A 20,965-nucleotide genomic window follows, 5' to 3' on the forward strand; every position below is an offset into this window, starting at 1 on the left:
AACTAATATCGGTCAATTTTTTGCTATTTCAGCATGTCTTCCTCAATTATTGCATTGCTTAAAAAAGATCAATTAACTGGTGAAAATTATGCGACATGGAAATCGAAACTGAATATGATTCTAGTTATCGCTGATCTACGCTTCGTCTTAATGGAGGAATGTCCTCTTTTTCCCACTAAATATGCATCCCAAAGTGTTAGGGATGCATATGACTGCTGGACAAAGGCCAATAACAAGGCTCGCCTCCACATCTTGGCTAGTATGTTTGACATATTGAGCAAGAAACATGAGATCATGGTCACTGCACGTTAGATCATGGACTCTCTTAGAGAGATATTTGGGCAACCGTCCATCCAGATCAAACAAGAGGCAAATGTTGCCCATTTTAGGAGGTTTGCACCTTCATCTTCTGGATCTGAGAAAATTCAGGAGAGGAAAGAAGGGAAGGGGAAAGATCTTACTATTGCTGTTGAGGGGAAAGGGAAGGCTATGGTAGTCATCAAGGGGAAATGTTTCCACTGTAATGTTGATGAGCATTGGAAAACAAATTGCCCTAAGTACCTTGTTAAGAAGAAAAAAAAGGAAGGTAAATATGATTTACTTGTCTTGGAAACATGTTTACTGGAAAATGACCAAAATGCCTGGATACTTGATTCAGAGGCCACTAACCATGTTTGTTCTTCTTTACAAGAAACTAGTTTCTTCAAGCAGCTTGAGGAGAGTGAGATGATACTCAAGGTTGGAACGGGAGATGTCATTTCAGCTCGTGCAGTGGGAGATGCTAAGTTGTTTTTCGGAAATAAATTCATGTTTTTGGAAAACTTGTACGTAGTTCCTAAAATTAAAAGGAACTTAGTGTCCGTTTCTTGTCTTATTGAACATATGTACTCGATTAAATTTTCTATGAATGAAGCGTTCATTTCTAAGAATGGTGTACATATTTGTTCGGCTAAGCTTGAAAACAACTTGTATGTATTAAGACCTAATGAAGCAAAAGAATTTTTAAATCATGAGATGTTTAGAACTGCTAATACTCAAAATAAAAGGCAAAGAATTTCTCCAAATAACAATACCTATCTTTGACATTTAAGATTAGGTCACATAAATCTCGATCAGATCGGGAGATTGGTAAAGAATAACTTCTAAACAAGTTAGAAGATCATTTATTACCTCCATGTGAATCTTGCCTTGAAGGAAAAATGACAAAGAGACCTTTTACTGGAAAAGGTCATAGAGCCAAAGAGCCTTTAAAACTTATACATTCAGACCTCTGTCGTTCGATGAATGTAAAAACTAGAGGGGGTTTTGAATACTTCATCTCTTTTATAGATGATTATTCTAGGTATGATTATTTATACTTAATGGAGCATAAGTTTGAAGTTCTTGAAAAGTTCAAGGAGTATAAGATTGAAGTTGAAAATCTATTAAGTAAAAAGATTAAAATACTTCGATCTGATCGAGGTGGAGAGTACATGGATTTGAGATTCCAAGACTATATGATAGAACATGAAATCCAATTCCAACTCTCAGCACCTGATACACCTCAACAAAATGGTGTATCAGAAAGGAGAAATAGAACCTTGTTAGACATGGTTCGTTCAATGATGAGTTACGCTCAATTGCCTAGCTCATTTTGGGGGTATGCAGTAGAAACTGCAGTTCATATCTTGAACCATGTTTCCTCGAAGAGTGTTTCTGAAACACCTTTCGAGTTATGGAGAGGACGTAAACCTAATTTAAGTCATTTCAGAATTTGAGGTTGTCTAGCACACATGTTAGTGACAAATCCCAAGAAGTTGGAACCTCGTTCAAGGTTATGCCAATTTGTTGGTTATCCTAAAGAGACGAGAGGTGGTCTATTCTTCGATCCACAAGAAAATAGAGTGTTTGTATCGACAAATGCTACTTTCTTGGAAGAAGACCACATGAGAGATCATAAACCACGAAGAAAATTAGTATTAAATGAAGCTACTGATGAATCAACAAGGGTTGTTGATGAAGTTGGTCCCTCATTAAGAGCTGATGAAACCACCATATCAGGTCAATCTCATCCTTCTCAATCGTTGAGAATGCCTCGATGCAGTGGGAGGATTGTATCACAACCTAACCATTATTTGGGTTTAACTGAAACTTAGGTTGTCATATCAGATGTGGTGTTGAGGATCCATTGTCCTATAAACAGGCAATGAATGATGTAGATAAGGACTAATGAGTCAAAGCCATGGACCTTGAAATGGGGTCTATGTACTTCAATTCAGTGTGGGAGCTTATAGATCTACCTTAAGGGGTAAAACCTATAGGGTGTAAATGGATCTATAAGAGAAAGAGAGATTCAGCTGAGAAGGTACAGACCTTCAAAGCTAGACTTGTAGAAAAAGGGTATACCCAAAGGGAAGGGGTTGACTATGAGGAAACTTTTTCTCCTGTTGCTATGTTAAAGTCTATAAGGATTCTCTTGTCCATCGCCACATTTTATGATTATGAAATATGGCAAATGAATGTCAAGACTGCTTTTCTGAATGACAATCTTGAAGAGAGTATCTTTATGTCTCAGCCCGAGGGGTTCATAACCCAAGGTCAAGAGCAAAAAGTTTGTAAGCTGAATCGATCCATTTATGGGTTGAAACAAGCATCTAGGAACATTAGATTTGATACTGCGATCAAATCCTACGGTTTTGACCAAAACGTTGATGAACCTTGTGTATATGAGTAAATCAACAAAGGAAAAGTAGCTTTCTTAGTACTTTATGTGGACAATATCCTCCTCATTGGGAATGATTTGGGATACCTTACTGACGTTAAAGCTTGGCTAGCAGCCCAATTCTAAATGAAAGATTTAGGACAGGCACAATATGTTCTTGGGATCCAAATCATAGAGGATCGTAAGAACAAAACGCTAGCACTGTCTCAAGCAACCTATATCGACAAAATGTTAGTTCGATATTCGATGCATAACTCTAAGAAGGATTTATTACCTTTCAGGCATGAGGTTCACTTTTCTAAGGAACAGTGTCCTAAGACACCTCAAGAAGTTGAGGATATGAGACGTATTCCCTATGCCTCAGCTGTGGGCAGCTTAATGTATGCTATGCTCTGCACTAGGCCAGACATTTGTTATATAGTGGGAATAGTCAGTAGGTATCAGTCCAACCTAGGGTTAGACCACTGGACGACGGTTAAAATTATTCTCAAGTATCTTAAGAGAACGAGAGACTACATGCTTGTGTGTGGAGCTAAGGATTTGATCCTTACAGGATACACTGACTCTGATTTCCAAATCGATAAGGATTCTAGAAAATCTACGTTGGGATTAGTACCCTAAATATGGGAGCTGTAGTATGGCGTAGCATCAAGCAAGGATGCATTGCAGACTCTACAATGGAGGCTGAATACGTCGCTGCTTGTGAAGCAGCAAAAGAAGCAGTTTGGCTTAGGAAGTTCCTACATGATTTGGAAGTTGTTCCAAACATGAACTTGCCCATCACTCTATATTGTGATAACAGTGGGACAGTAGCCAATTCTAAAGAACCTCCCAACCACAAATGAGGGAAACACATAGAGAGGAAGCATCACCTGATGCGGGAGATTGTGCAACGAGGGGATGTGATCGTCACCAAGATCGCTTCAGAGCATAACATTGCTGATCCATTTACGAAGACTCTCACGGCTAAAGTGTTCGAGGATCATCTAGAAAGTCTTGGTCTACGAGATATGTACATTAGATAACCTAGGGCAAGTGGGAGATGTGTAATGGGTATGATGATGCCCTAGTTTATTGTATTTGTATATATACGTTTTATGTAATATACTTGTACATTTTATCATTTTCAATGTTTGAGGATTACTTTATTATGTACATCCCATAAGGACTAGAGTTTTAGTCCACGTGGGAGTTTGTTGGGTTTTATGTCCTAAAACTCGTAGATAGTAAATATAATCAATTGACCGTCATTAATAAAGTGTTTTATTATTATAATTTCAACAAGTGTTATTGATTATATTATTAGTTTTGTCTTAATAACCTAAATCCAATAAATTAACATCCTAAGTTGTTTGATGAGTCTTGAACAATATGTAGAGACATACGGGGATTAATGTTCAAGATTAGCTTAAAGGGTCTATATTATATGGTTAAGGTTGGGTCCCTTATCCCGTTAACACTCTGGATACGGCTCACTTTGTATTTGATACAAACACATTGATCCAATGCGTTCATGTATGCGACATGCGATTGAGGGTATCCTATGCAATGAGTTTGCATAAGACTGGACCACAAAATAGTAATCACTAGATGTAACTCCGTTAGCTAGTTGGATTTCTATTTCATTAGGATGACCTAGGTGACTTAGTCTTAATCCTGAGTGTATTATGAACTCCTGTTTGCGAGGGATTGTACTTTGATTTGTACGGGTGAAAGTGACCAAATTGTCGACTCAATATGCTTATCATTTTGGGGACAAGACTGAGTGGAGAGCTGGAAACATAATCACACAAGATGGAATTCACTCCTTCCCAACTTTAGGGTAAGTAGATAAGTGTTCCCTTAAATGGTGTCTCCGGGACTTAAACAAAGGGTCCTACCCTCTCTATGGCACGAGAGGGGTTTCTGTTGAGTGGTTGGACCATAAATAGGTTGTTCATTAGAGGAGCATTGGTATTTAAGGACTAGAAGTAACCTAGGGGTAAAATGGTAATTTGACACAGCTGGTGTTACGAACACTTGTGAAGGACTAACTTACTGGTTAATGTGGTTAATGTGTTTAGCTAATTAATCTCATATCGTTGTAGCTTCTGATCTTTAGGTCCATTAGGTCCCCTTTCTAGCTCATAAAGAGTAATGAGATTTATTTATATTGGTTGTAATTTGAAATGTTTAAATTTACTTTGGAAATTAATATAATGTATATTGATACATTATAATATAAAGTTTATATTTTAATTAGACTTTATTATAGAAATTTAATTTTGGATATGATTCAAAATTAAATTACGAGAGAATAAAATATTTGAATGAGTTCAAATATTAGTTTAATGTGAATTAGATTCATATTAAACCTATAGGTTAAAATTTAATGTGTATGTGATATATATTAAAGCAATAGGTTATGAGAGAAATTTATATTTTAATATAATTCAAATTTTGGATTAAATTAAATATAATATATTTAATTTAGAAATTAATTAATTGGAGAATTAATTAATAGATTAACTAAATTAAAAATATAGGGTATGTGAGAGATATTCATTTAAATATGATTTAAATGAAATATTAATTAAATATGATTTAATTAATTAATTAATTAATTTAATATATATTAATTTAATATTTATTTATTAAATTAATAAGGAACGTGGGTGGTTTTCCCATGTTCCCATTTATTCTCTCTAACTTCCCTCTTCTTCAGTCAAGAAGAGGGAATTTTTTGCGTAACGAACATCAGAGGGATGAGTTCTGTGAAGTTTGAAGTGCTCTTCCATTTTCTCTTTGAACAAATTTTCTCTCTAAAAAAAATTCCCTTCTTCTAATTTTGGTTCCCACAAACCGTCTCAATCAGAGAATAGGAAGGTTTCCAAGTGGTGGTGTCCATTTAATTGGTAGATTCAGAGTCGTCAACGAGCGTAAGTTTTCTTCTCTGTATTTTTCTTCAAAGCATGTTTAACCATAAAAATAGTTTTGTAATTTTTGCCAATGTATTGGTAATTTTAAGGTTCCAATTAAAATTGGGTTTCTGTAACTTTCTGCTGTAAAGTGTTTTCATCCCTTCACTTTCCTGAAGAGTGATGCAGTTATAGTCAGTAAGTTCTTGAAGATAAACATCTTCACGGGATTTAGGACCTCGAGAGCCCTTATCAGTGACGAAGGATCTCATTTCATTAATCGCATCATAACCAAACTACTCGCAAAGTACAACATAACCCATAAAGTAGCCACCACCTACCAACCTTAAACAAATGGTCTGGCGGAAGTGTCCAACAGATAGATCAAGAAGATATTGGAAAAAGTGATAAACTCATTTCATAAAGATTGGGCGAAACACCTGGATTCCGCGTTATGGGCATATCGCACGGCGTACAAGACGCCTATTGGGATGTCTCCTTATGCATTGGTCTTTTGGAAGGCTTACCATGACCACTAGATTTGGAACACAAGGCATTATGCGCGTTCAAAGAGTTAAACTTCGATCATCATGCTGCAAAAGAGTCCAGGTTATTACAGTTGAATGAGCTTCAAGAATGACGTTCTCAAGCTTATGAGAGCGCTAAGATCTATAAAGAAAAAATGACGGCATGACATGATAGCCTCATACGTAGGCACAAATTAAGAGTTGGACAAAAGATATTTTTATTCAATTCCCGTCTACGATTGTTTTTGGATAAGCTTCTATTGCGATAGTCAGGACCATTTTTCTTCAAATAAATCTTCCCACATGGTGCTGTGGAGATTACCTTACTGGACGAGACAAATGCGGTTAAGGTAAATGGGCAAAGACTCAAGGTGTACCTTGAAGATTAAGAACACGTTAAATTTTTTATGGATTTTATTAAAACGCTTTCATAAACATTAACTTGAAACACATAAATGCATTTTTTTATCTTATTGCAAGATCAATTATTTATGCAAAACACTTTATTTTTGTGCATCTTTATTGCTTTATTTTCTTTTATTTTCACTTTGTTATTTTCTTTATTTGTTTTCTTGCGATTTACTACTTTTCTTTATCACTTTCTTTTATCGCGCTTTGTAGTTAGTTTAGTTTAGAATGTTTTGTGCCTGTGGAGATATGCGGGGAAAGAATTACGCCAGACAAGAGTGTAGTAAAAGTTACACAATACGAAAATAGGTAGCAAGGTACTTATGTTCTCTATTAATTTTGAATCGCCTAAGGAAATGTTTATCGCCCATCCAATAGTCATTTAAGCTTTCAAAGGGATGCATCGACCTTGTGTCAGATGCATTTATTGACATTACCTGTGTAATGATTGTCGTTTCACTTATAAATAGTGAATAGAGACCCTCTTGAAACTTTTACGAAACCCTCGAAAGCTCTTGTGTGAAGAAACTCTTTCTCTCAATCCTTACGATCCTCATCGAAAAACTCATTGGCTTGCCGTAATGCTCAACGACAAATTCATCTCTAACACATTTTGATGGCTAACAAGCAAAAGAAAAATTGATAACTTGTAGATATACAACTTATTATAGCCTTTTAGATATAATAATAAGACCAAAACACATAAGAAATGTGTCAAAACATGTAGCTTATGTTATAAATTCATAAATTTTGAAAATACACTTTACATAAGCATTTAAGTTTGTTTCACCCTGTGTTTAGTGTCTTAACGTAGGATTATGAAAAAAAGAAGAAGCTATCAAATCGTTAAGGAATTCGCGCGAAGACTAGGCGAGACCATATCAGTAGGCGAAAAGAGGTTCACCAGAAGATAGAAGTGGTAATTGGAGTTGATGTGACTTAACACAAATGCAGCTTTTGGCGCTGACATGTTTAGAAGACTAGATTTTCCACCCAAATCTGTCTATATAAAGGACTTCATCTCCATCAAGAAAGAGGAGGTATGAATGGTCCCATGGGGCCAAATAGGCCAAGAACTAGAGAGTGGTGGATCTGTAAAACATTTCTTCTTCTTTTCTGGTCAGTGTATGAGTGAAAGCTTGAGGTTGAGTCAAGAAGATCCCATCCCCATCTTCCCCTAGCTAGTAATGTCATCTTTTCTTTCCATTCTTTGTATTTCTTTGTCATGTATTTGTTCATATTGTACAATGGGCTAACGCCTATATTCTCCTAATACATTACATATTTATACTAGTTTCAATCCTTCATCTCTTACTTTTCATTTGTCCTTATGTTATTTGTAGTTTAAGATTTATGATAAGTTCTTGATAAGAAGGTTAGCTTATATTTCTTATTGTGTTAGTTGAGCTATTTTCATCATTTGGCCATTGTATATCACCAATTACTCAAGAGAACAAGTAACAAGGATATGACTAACATGCACAAGGAGAGATTTGGAGACAAACTTCACTTTGGCACGATAACATCCATTATTTATGTCTCGAAAGAAGAACAATTGTAGGTATATGATGTCGAAAGGTTCTCACCCTTAAAAGAGAAGCTCTATAAGGCTTGTAAGTGAAGTGTTCTAGATATAACTTGCTTAATGCAACTTGATCATTTGCATCCTGAGAGGTGAGCAAGTGTGGCGTTTATGTTGGAATTTGTGTCATAAAACTCATACTTTGTTATTTGATTCAATAAAATTTACTATTGAATGCTATAATCTTAAAACCAATATATTTAGGTCCCGAGGCTATTTTAATGAGTTTGTCAAAAACACTTGAACTTTATGTATAGACATAAACATGGATTAAGTTCAAGTTAAGCCCAAATGGTCTATAGTGTATGAATAACGTTGGGCACCTTATTCTAGATAAACACTATGGATGCGGCCCGCTTCGTAGTTAGTACAGACGAGGTAATCCTGAATCGTTCAGGTAGAGACATGGAAGTGGGAGCATCCTATATAAATGGTTTGCATAAGACTGGAACCACGAAGTAATTACTTTTAGTTATAACACCGTAAACTATAAACTGACTATTTCATTTATGATGACCTAGGTAACTTGATCTTAATTCTGAGCTAATTATGAACTTCTGTTCATTCGGTAGTATCCTTAGATCTGCATAGGTGAGGGCAACTCAACATCGCTGGCCCAATAAGCCTCCCATCTCAGGGGTAAGACCGAGTGGATAGCTAGGGACATAGGGTGCAAGATGGAATTCACTCCTACCCACTTCTGGGATAGTAGATAGGTTGTTCTCTTAAGGACTGAATCCAAGTCTTGAACAAGGGGCCCCACCTTCTCATTGGCCCGAGAAGGATTCTGGTTTATAGGCTGGACCTTAAACCAATTGTTCGATAGTAGATCAGTGGGTCTTAAGGAGCAAGATGTAATGTTGGGGTAAAATGATATTTTGATCTAGCCAAGATTATGAACAACCTGTGAAGAATCGACTTACTCATTATGGTTATATCAGGTGGACAGAAATATATCTATAGTGAGGGGAGTGCAACTAAGAGTCTTTAGTGGAATGACTCTTTAGTTAACGACTGTTGATTAATTTTGGTCTAAAAGAGTTTAGCTAGTTAATCTCGAATCGTTGAAGCACATGATCTATAGGTTCATTAGGTTCCCCTACTAGCTCATATGGATTCAACTAAGAACAAGTATGTTGAAGTAATTCGAATTGTTTGAAAAAAGATAAGAGAGAGAAACTGACAAATATATAAGATATAAGTCGGTAGAAATAAACTTTAAGTTTTATGTTTAAATATGATTTAAATAAATATGAATATAGATTCATATTCAAAAGCTTAAAAAGTTTAGAGAGCGGTTAAAAAGTCAACATGTTGATTTTGAACTTTGACCGAATTTATATTCAAATATGATTTGAATTTTAGAGAAATGAATACGGATTCATACTCGGGAGGTTAGAATTAGTCAAGATAGGAAAATTAGTAAAAAGTCAAAAAGTTGACTTTTAACTAAGAAAAGTCAAAGTTTGACTTTGACTTAAGTTGGTCAAATGACCAAAATGCCCCTTTAACTAATTACTTTATTAATTAATGGTTAATGGGCGATGTGGTAACTGATTATGAATTAAGCGCCACTAATTTCATTAAAGAGTTAATGAATTGATTAGGTGTTGATAAAATATGAAATAATTTACATGCAAATTTGCATGTAAATTTCATATAAAAAAAGGGTAATTAGAATAGATTGCAATTTTTAGAATAATTATTAACCATGTAGCAATATTTTTAAAAAATTGTAAATATAGCAAAATCTATCGGTGATAGACTTCTATCGTTGATAGACTTCTATGGTTTATCAGTGATAGACCAACATTTCTACATGGTCTATCAGTGATAGACTCCTATCATTGATAGATTTTGACAAATTTTGCTATATTTGCAATTTTTTAAAAATGTTGCTATATACTTGATTATTTTGAATATAATTGCTACATTTGCAACTATCCTTAAAAAAAAACTTCTCATTACCGAATGAGATGGGGATGAGGTTTTCTCTGGAAAAACACCTAAACGATTGACTCCCATCTCTCTCTAAAATTCTCTTTGCATAACCGAGTCCCACAACTCGATTCTTGGTCCTGAGCATAGTAGGTCAGCTTGGTGGTTGTCCTTGTTCGTGATTTTCAGGAAGAGAAGAAGTTTTAGACCAAAGAAGAAGTTGAGAACTACAAAGGTAAGTACATCGTTTACATTCCTCTCTATTCGTTTAGGTTCACCGCATGGTAGATGCATGTTAACTTCTAAATCGTTTAGATGCATATAGAGAAAAGCATGATCCTTAAATTCCGTTGATGCATGTCTCTAGTGCTTTGTTTTTTCCATCAGTTTAAAGACACCAAGAGGTGCTTGCCGCCTTAATCATAAGCTAGTTATCTGAGGTATATCGCATCAAGGTTCTTTTGTTGCTTAATCGCCTGGTAATGAATATACTTTCCTTTACCCCTTCTTTTATGCAAGTTAGTTCACAGTTTCATCTCGCATTGATCTTAATTTTCCTTTATAGACTCTTTAGTGTAGATAAGTAGATATAATTTAAACTTACATTCTTCCACATTGTACAATTTATTCTTTTATACTGCCATAACGCCATGTGAACTCTGGAACTAAGTTTTGATATCAATTCCCTGTGCATTCGACTTTGGATCACCTAGATAAACCTATTGTTTCACTTACACTTGGACAAGCAATAGAAAAATTTGTACTCAACAAGGACTTAGGAGTTACACGATGAAGAGATACATAGAGAACATCTAGTATGCAATGACCATGATCAATGTATCTTCATGTAGATTTAAATACCAATGTAAGCAACAACACTATTCTTCTAAGCTCTAAAGTTAACTTAACGAACTACAAGCAATATTTGGTGCTGTTGAGTTGGCTATGAGCAAAAACCCTGAGATTTCCCTTACCTCCAAGCTTACTCTAAAGAAGGATGGTTCATCTACTCAATCTCATGGTAAACGTTCAAAACCATCTAAACACCATGAGTCTTCTTTATAGAAATCCAGATTTGAGGGTTCTGAGAAGAGATCTCCATCAAGTCCAGAACGCAAGAATCCTCATCCCAATCACACTCTGTTAGACCTGATTCGGAGTAAGCTTAGAGACCCAAGAAAGGCGCCGCAGACTCCACTCTTGAAGTAGATGAGTGGATGAGGTGAGAGGAGAATATTTATCATGGATTTTCTGACCTAGAATTGGGAATGGGAACGATATGATTTGATGATAACCAGTCTAGGTACAAGCATCTGAAACATGGGGCAGGTAAGGTTCTTGTGGGGAGTGGATAACCAAGTGAGAAGGAAGGCATACAAGTCGGATCAAATCATGAAGTATGTAGAGGAACTTCAGGTGACAGAGAGGAAAAAGATTGAGGAGGCTGAAAAGAAGAAGGTTGAGGAGGAAAGAAGAAAAGAAGAAGATAGAATGAAAAGAAAGAAAGAAGAGAAAAGAGCCCCGTGAGAGGAGCAAGTTAGGCGAGAAGAACAAAGGTTGAAAGAGGATTAAGAGAGACGAAAGAGAGAGCATGCACACAAGGCACACATGACGGAGGATAAAAGAAAAAAGAAGAAGAGGAAAGGAGGAGAAAAGAAAAAGGACACGAGGAAGACGACCATCTTCGCCAAACGGTTAAGGTGAAAAAGAAAAACGTTGAGTCTTTGACGGAGACCAAAATCAAACTGATAGAAATCCAAACCACCAAGAAAAAGAAATAAGAAACGCTTGTGGACTTAAGTGAGTAGATAGAGAGTGTGGTTGCAAGGAATAAAGCAACTGAGCATCAAGAGGTTGACCAGTTGGATGTTGTGGTAGAGGAGTTCAGTTAAGAAATTAAGAGGATGAGCCCATTGGAGTCAAGGATGAGGCCTGAAAAACCAGAGCTTGTTAGCGCCAAAAAACCAAAGAAAAGTAAGAATAAGGCGGGGACATCTAGACCTTAGGATGTCCAAAAGAGGAGTAAGAAGAACTTCGAAGACTTGGAGAAATTGATAAAGATTGAGAAGGGTCTAATCCTATTCAATGATCATCTACTTGACTTTCTCTATGGACCCATCAAGGTACTGAAATGGGAAAAATTCTTCATGGAAGTGATGAAGGTAAGGCTAGACATCATGGACATATTTTATGCGGTGAAATACCATCTAGACGAATTATACACGATTGTGGAAGGAAAGAAAGGTGCCTTTCACTGCAGAGGAGATTAATGCATTATATGATTTGCTAAATGATCCAGATGTGTATCCTGGCCAAAGGCTCATCACAGACCCTAGAGAAGGAGATGCGAAAAAGATAACCAAGCCAATCGCATGGCCAGGGGCGGATTGGACGAGAACGCCAATTGGGAGACTTCAACCATCAATCTCATAGGTAGAGGTTGATCCAGCCAAAGATGACCAACCTATCAAGGACCCTACGCAAAAGAAGTAAAGAAAGCTCACAAACAAAAGGGTTCTTGACGATGACTCACCCGTCGAATCCAACCGCTCAGATGACATGGTACTTTCTTCCTCTCTACCTCTTGAAGATAACCCACCTCTTCCTCGCAAGAAATTGATGATCCCCCTCCACCACTTATGGAGGAGAATTTTGACCTCCCTCCACTACTTGCAACAAAATTTTTGATCCTCCACCACCCAAATCTCCCTTACCGCCTAAATCTCCCATTTTTCCCAGTCAACACAGTCCTCGCTTGACTATGTAAGACTTGTAGATAAGACTCGTAGTTCAGACCCGTAGATAAAATTCGTAGATAAGACCTGTAGTTAAGAGAAGAAGTAAAAATTTGACCAAGTGTCTTAAAACAGGCATTTTGGGTGGTCTACGTGAGAAGAGGTTGGTTAGTCTGCGAGAAAGGTTATGCGAGAAGACTTTTGAAAGGTTAGACGATTAGAGTTTTCGTGAAATGAAACTTGGCGAGAAGAAACAAGAAAACTTCTAAAACATTTCCTAAATTTACATAATGGGCCATGTGCAAGGTTTAAGTTAAGCATGAATAAGTTAAATCTTAAGATCACACATATACAACTAAGAAGCAGGAGGTGGTGGTTTACCAAGAGCTCAAGGGTGACCAAGCTTGTTTAAGGAGTAGTATAAATAGACGATGAGATCAGAATGTTAAGGATTTTTATTATGAAAATTTGAGGAGAAAAGTTCAAGTGTTGAGGTGTTGCTAATTTGTCTACGCGAGAAGAAGAAAAAGAGAAGCCTTTAAAGTTTATTTTCAAAGTGAGAAGGAGAGGCTCAATGCAATATGAGTTATAAATAATTCCACTAAAAAACTCCGAAGGAGGGATGAAACAAGGGCTTGAACCTGACTAGTAGGTTTTCTAATGAGATTTAATTGTTTCATTCATGAGTTTGGGGTACGCGTCTTGTTCCATAGTATTTAAATGATTTCATGCTTTCCTTATTAAAATGTTTACTGATTTGAAGTGATTATTTCAATTTGAATGTTTATAAAGAGATTTCTAAGTGAAGTCTATTCTATGTTTAAGTAAGTTTATTATGTTTAAAATCATTAGTCTATTTTCTATCAATGAGCTAACTGTTATGTACACATAAGGAGTAAAGGCAGCCACGTAAAAAAGGACTACTGTGTGGAGTGAAGCTGGCCAATGTAGAAAACGACTGCATTGTGTTTAGCATCTTGAGCAACAAGATTGAATCAGAATATTCTCAGATACTGGTTATGAAAAGGACATATCAGGAGTTTAAACGGAAGATAACGAGTCTTTGCGTAAAGAATGGTTATGGATTCTTAGTAAAAGGAATGCTTATGAGTAACGTGTGTTTATGTATTTGATATATTATGTGAGATGAAGCATTTATGCAAAATGACAAGTTTATATATGAAAGATGTTTAATATAAAATTTGGCGAAATAAGGTTTACAAAAGGTATTTCGTGAAATGGATTTCTTAAAACCGTACTGAGTCTTTTAGACTTACGTTTTAAAGTTTACTTTTCATGAACCAGGTGTCAAGGCTAAGTAAGGAAAGGGGAAGGGCTTGATAGGCGAGAAGGCTATCAAGGTGTTTTACATCTTTAAGTTTTAAGAGTTGTGTTTTTGTAATGTTGTAAAGTTATTGTAAAACACTTAACTAGAGTTTAATAAAGTTTTAGTTTGGTTTACTTCTCTGTGTTAAGTTATTTTCTTTTATCACCTAAGGCATAATTTTGAAGTCAAGTTTAAGAGGCTAGGCATTTAAACAAAGCTTAAGAACCTCAAGACCGAGTGTCTTTGGCATTTAATGCATCAAAGATACTTAAGTCACGCCACGTCTCGTAGGCGAGTTGGGTCTTGTGCGGGGTGGGGTGTGACAAAATGTTTCTTAAAAAATCAACCTCACACATCCCTCGCCTACCATAGATCCCTCGCATACTCATTCCCCATCTCCATCCTACTCTTATGACAACCATCCCCCTTCTCCCAAATTCGAAAAGCCACAAGCTCTCCTCTGTGACGATCATCTGTTTTGCCTAGCCATGCATCCATAAAACCACCAATCATCAACTTGGACCCTGAGCATGTAGATTTGAATGTCTCTGTTGTAAACTTATTAGAAGGGGAAGTAGAGACAGAGAAGGCGACAGAGGATGTGGTGCTAGTTGACCCTAATCTTCCATTGACCGTTTATAACCCACTCTTTTCCAAGACATCCCTATCCAGGAAGATGCAGGCGAGACGTGTTTGGCAGAAGAAGCACAATCAGATGAAGAAGCCCTTACGAAAAATGAAGGTGAGTTTCTCGATGTACTCCACTTTGTAATCGCAGAAGCCATGAACGTGACTTTTAAGGAAGTCCTTTTGGAGAACATGGTGATGAAGGAACAAATCGCCAGCCTTAACACTCAAGTGCAAGGCTTAGAAGCCACAGTCTCTAACCTCAACTCCATGGTCTTGCTGATGGAAAAAAAATATCAGAGAAACATGCAGTGGAAGACTAGGATCATGCTTTACTCTATATGCATCTAAACGATTTAGAAATTAACATGTTGTAATTAAATGACAGGCCTAAACGAAGAATATAGAAGGTAAACGATGAGCTTACCTTTGTAGTTCTTAACTTTTTCTCCGTTTCAAAATTTCTTCTCTGCATGAAGATCACAAGCAAAGGACAACCACTATGTTGACCTACTAATCTTAGGACTAAGAACCGAGTTGTGGGACTCGTTTTATGAAGGATATTTTAGAGAGATGTAAGGAGGAAGGCGTATCGTTTAGAGGTTTTTCATGAGATTTCTTATCTTCATCTTCTCATTATGTAAATGGAAGTTTATATAGAAAATTACATGCAAAATACATGCAATTTTTTTTTTTATGAAATCTCAACACCTAATTAATTCATTAACCCTTAATGGAATTAGTGGCTTATAAGTTCATTACAAGCTGCCACATTTCCCACTAACATTTAGTAATAAATATATTAGTCAAAGAACAATTTGGTCATTTGACCAATTAAGTCAAAAGTCAACTTTTTGACTTTTTGCTATTTTATCCGTTTTAACTAATTCCAACCTCCCGAGTATGAATCCGCATTAATTTTTATAAACTTCAAATCATATTTGAATATAAACCCAGTCAAAGTTTTGAAAAACAAAAATCAACTTTGAAGGTTTCAAAACTTTCCAAGCTTCAAAATATGAATCCATATTCATTATTTAAATCATATTTAAACATAAAGCTTAGAGTTTATATTTACCGACTTATATCATATACACTTGTCGGTTTCTCTCTTTTTACCTAATTTGAACAATTCGAGTTATTCCAACATATTGTTCTTAGTTGAATCCATATGAGTTAGTAGGGGAACCTAATAGACCTATAGATCATGGGCTCCAACGATTCGAGATTAACTGGCTAAACTCTTTTAGACCAAGCTTAATTAACATTCCTTAACTAAAGAGTCATTCCTCTAAAGACTCTTATTTGCACTCCTCTCACTATAGATATATTTCTGTCCACCTGATATTGATGGGAAAAACAACAAAGAGACATGCAACAGTGGAAGATAAGGAACAAGCTTTACTCTATATGCATTTAAACAATTTAGAAATTAACATGTAACTACTAAACGATTGACCTAAACGAAGAATATAGAAGGTAAACGATGAGCTTACCTTTGTAGTTCTCAACTTCTTCTTTGCTCCAAAGCTTCTTCTCTGCCTGAAGATCACGAGCAAAGGGCAACCACTATGTTGACCTATTAATCTCAGGACCAAGAATTGAGTTGTGGGACTCGTTTTTATGAAGGATATCTTAAAGAGGTGGAAGGAGAAAGGTGAATCATTTAGAGGTTTTTTTATGAGATTTTCATCATCTACTTCTCATTCTGTAAATGGAAGTTTATAAAGAAAATTACATGCAAAATGCATGCAATTTACTTTATGAAATCTCAACACCAAATTAATCCATTAACTTTTAATGGAATTAGTGGCTTATAAGTGTTGGAATTTGTGTCCTAAAACTCATACTTTGTTATTTGATTCAATAAAATTTATTATTGAATGCTTTAATCTTAAAACAAATAAATAAAGATCCCGAGGCTATTTTACTAAGTTTGTCAAATACACTTGAATTTTATGTATAGACATAAAAATGGATTAAGTTGAAGTTAATAGCCTAAATAGTCTATAGTGTATGAATAAGGTTGGGCATCTTATTCTGGATAAACACTATGGATGCGACCCGCTCCGTAGTTAGTACAAACGATGTAATCCTGAATCGTTCATGTAGAGACATGGGAGTGAGGGCGTCCTATGTAAATGGTTTGCATAAGACTGGAACCACAAAGTAGTCACTTTTAGTTATAACACCGTAAACTATAAACTGACTATTTCAATTATGATGACCTAGATAACTTGATCTTAATCCTGAGCTAACTATGAACTTCTTCGGTAGTATCCTTAGATCTGCATAGGTGAGGGCAGCTCAACATCGCCGGCCCAATAAGCCTCCCATTTCAAGGGTAAGATCGAGTGGATAGTTAGGGACATAGGATGCAAGATAGAATTCACTCCTACCCACTTCTGGAATAGTAGATAGGTTGTTCCTTTAAGGACTGAATCCAAGTCTTGAACAAGGGACCCCACCTTCTCATTGGCCCGAGAAGGATTAAGGTTTATAGGTTGGACCTTAAACCAATTGTTCGATAGTGGATCCGTGGGTCTTAAGGAGCAAGATGTAATCTCGGGGGTAAAACGATATTTTGACCCAGCTGAGATTATGAACAACCTGTGAAGGATCGACTTACTCATTATGGTTATATCAGGTGGACAGAAATATATCTATAGTGAGGGAAATGCAACTAAGAGTCTTTAGTAGAATGACTCTTTAGTGAACGAATGTTGATTAACTATGGTCTAAAAGAGTTTAGCCAGTCTTAATCAACATTCGAGATTAACTAAAAGTGATCATAGTCAGTTTATAGTTTTCGGTGTTGTAACTAAAAGTGACTATTTCTGAGTTCCAGTCTTATGCAAACCATTTACATAGGACACCCCCACTCCCATGTCTCTACATGAACGATTCAGGATTACATTGTTTGTACTAACTATGGAGCAGACCGCATCCATAGTGTATTTCCAAAATAAAGCGTCCAACCTTATTCATACACTATAGACTATTTGGGCTATTAACTCGAACTTAATCCATGTTTATCTACATAAAGTTCAAGTGTATTGATAAACTTAGTAAAATAGCCTCGGGACCTTAATTTATTGGTTTTAAGATTATAGCATTCAATAACAAATTTATTGAATCAAGTAACAAAATATGAGTTTTTAGGACATAAATTCCAACAGATATAACCATGATGAGTAAGTTGATCCTCCACAGGTTGTTCGTAATCTTGGTTGGGTCAAAATACCATTTTACCTCCGAGATTACATCTTGTTCCTTAAGACCCACCGATCCACTATTGAACAATTGGTTTAAGGTCCAACCTATAAACCTGAATCCTTCTCGGGCCAATGAGAAGGTGGGGCCCCTTGTTCAAGACTTGGATTTAGTCTTTAAGGGAACAACCTATCTACTATCCTAAAAGTGGGTAGGAGCGAATTCCGTCTTGCACCCTATGTCCTTAGCTATCCACTCGATCTTATCCTTGAAATAAGAGGCTTATTGGGCCAGCGATGATGAGCTTCTCTCACCTATGCAGATCTAAGGATACTACAGAATGAACAGAAGTTCATAGTTAGCTCATGATTAAGATCAAGTTACCTAGGTCATTATAATTAAAATAGTAAGTTTATAGTTTACGGCGTTATAACTAAAAGTGACTATTTCATGGTATCAGTCTTATGCAAACCATTTACATAGGACGCCCCCACTCCCATGTCTCCACATGAACGATTCAGGATTACAACGTTTGTACTAACTATGGAGTGGGCCACATCCATAGTGTTTTTCCAGAATAAGGCGCCCAACCTTATTCATACACTATAGACTATTTGGGCTATTAACTCGAACTTAATCCTTGTTTATGTCTGTACATAAAATCAAGTGTATTGACAAACTTGGTAAAATAGCCTTATGACCTTAATTTATTTGTTTTAAGATTATAGCATTCAATAATAAACTTTATTGAATCAAATAACAAAGTACGAGTTTCAGGACATAAATTCCAACACTCGCAACTCTCCTCTGCCCTGACCAACTTAACCAGTTTGATGATTATTGCTCACTTCAACTTGTCGCGTCACATTGTGGAGCGACATGACAGAAAATTTGCTGCACAAATGGAGTAAACGCATGCAGTGTTTGTACAACGTGTTCCATAACCTGTCATCACGTCGGAGTTGATCGCGTCAATATCCCCTATTCAGCTAACAGATCCTACTCCTTGGGAACCTAATCCTTGCTCAGAGAACTAAATTTTGGGGTATTATTTTGGAGTTTTTGTATTTTGCCTTTATTATTTTATGTTCTCTTGTATTGAACTTTTCACATTTATTAATCAAGTATTTATCAAGTCTCTTTCTCTTTATTCATGCAATTTACTTTCTCTTGACACATGCCTCATTTATGTATTATTTTCTTGCTTTCTCTTTTTCCTTACAAGGATAACTTTCATGATGAAATTTAGGCTAAGTTAGATTTAACTTGTACCTAGCGATGACACTTTCCCTAGCGAAATGAACTTAGTAAATATTCATGTAGTCTTTAGGCAAGCAAGCTTTACCTCAAACCTCTTTTGTAATCTTTTCAAAGTTTATCTTATCATTCACTTTTTTACAATAAGGACCTTACGAGACTCTAAATTTGGGGGTGTGCGAGGTTCGAGTCAAAGCTTTCGAAAAATCAAGGAACCCTTCCTTTTTAAAATTAAAATTTTACTTAAAAAAAATAATATTGCATCAGATGACAAAAACAATTTAGAAAAAACCAGCATATAGCACCTTTTTTTTCATACTGCAAATATGACAAATATGACAAGTAATTAGATATATCAGATGGTTATCAAAGGGCTATCCGCTTTTAAATTTACTACTTTTGCAATCTAGAAAATGTTTGCAATTTAGAAAATGTAGTGACAATGGCCCAATTCTCATAATTTTTTTGCAATTTTTGCCAACGCCAAAAGAAAAAAAAACAAAACAAAACAAACTCATTTATTTATTTTAAACTCAATTGAAATAAGAACTCCTATGTTATCGCCTCTCACCAAAAGTAATAAGAAGCAAAGTTTTAGCAAAATCTGAGAGTAAATAAACAAGTGGCAATAAGAGTTATAGTTTAGGAAAGGAACAAACTCATAGAGTAACTTTGATTTCTCACTCAACGCCTAATGTACATAAATAACTTAGTTAATAAATGTTGTTGTGAGAAAAAGAAAGGAACTTGGCGTTTTTAAAAACAACCATTTCGTAAAAAGGGAAAATAAGATTTTTCGAAAATGAGCAAGGGTATTTTGAGACTTAAGCTTGTTGCGTTTAGAACCTAGAAATATTTTCAAGTTTAGAGTAAGCGAAGAAATGAAGAAATGCTAGAGTGCGTGATAGATTAGAAAAGCATTCTGAAAGGTTTAGCGATGTGCAAAAAAGATATCATGTTTAGAATCCTGGGATGATGCTTGAGGACAAGCATTATTTTAAATTTGGGGGTGTGATAACTTGTAGAAATATAAGTTATTATAGTCTTTTAGGTAAAATAATGAGGTCTTATCACATGAGAATAGAAGAAAACAAAGGAAAAAGTAGACAATTTGATTAATTTGTGAATCGCATGATACAAAAGAACCTTATCTTTGTTTTATTATGTTTTGGTGCTCTAATCGCAGTATTTTAGACAATAGAAGTAATGCTCAATGATATAATGCTTATGCAAGGAGACATGTTCAACCTATGCGATGATAAATAGTGCAAGCTAGGCGACATGATGAACTAGCAGACAAATTTGGTTGGCGTGAATGTCAGAAAAAGGACAAAATGACGTCTATGCGACACTGATGAAACTTTTTACAGGCATTAATGATGCATGGAATGTCTTGCCAATATCAAGCATCACTTATAAATAGAGCCTCTCACTTCAGAACAAAGTGGGCACGTTTTGGCCAGAGAGCAAGTTCTTACATCGTCCATCATCTTCCTTCTCTTGAGTTTTAAGTGAGAGTTTAGGATAAGAGAGAGAGAGAGAGAGAGAGAGTATATCCCCTTCATCTCCCTTCTCATCAATAGGCAAAAATCAAAGCCAAAGAGTATGAGAAATCAGACTCTGCGGCGTAACACCTTGTCTTGTATTCCAGTTTACATTTTTCTTGTATTGTTTTGTAAGATGTACACTATGGCCGAGAGGCTTAAAGTTATTTTTATTAAAGCAATGCATTTATTCTTTCATTCTCCCATAT

The sequence above is a fragment of the Cucumis melo genome, chromosome 6 (genome assembly GCF_025177605.1).
Source record: "Cucumis melo cultivar AY chromosome 6, USDA_Cmelo_AY_1.0, whole genome shotgun sequence".
Classification (NCBI taxonomy): domain Eukaryota; kingdom Viridiplantae; phylum Streptophyta; class Magnoliopsida; order Cucurbitales; family Cucurbitaceae; genus Cucumis; species Cucumis melo.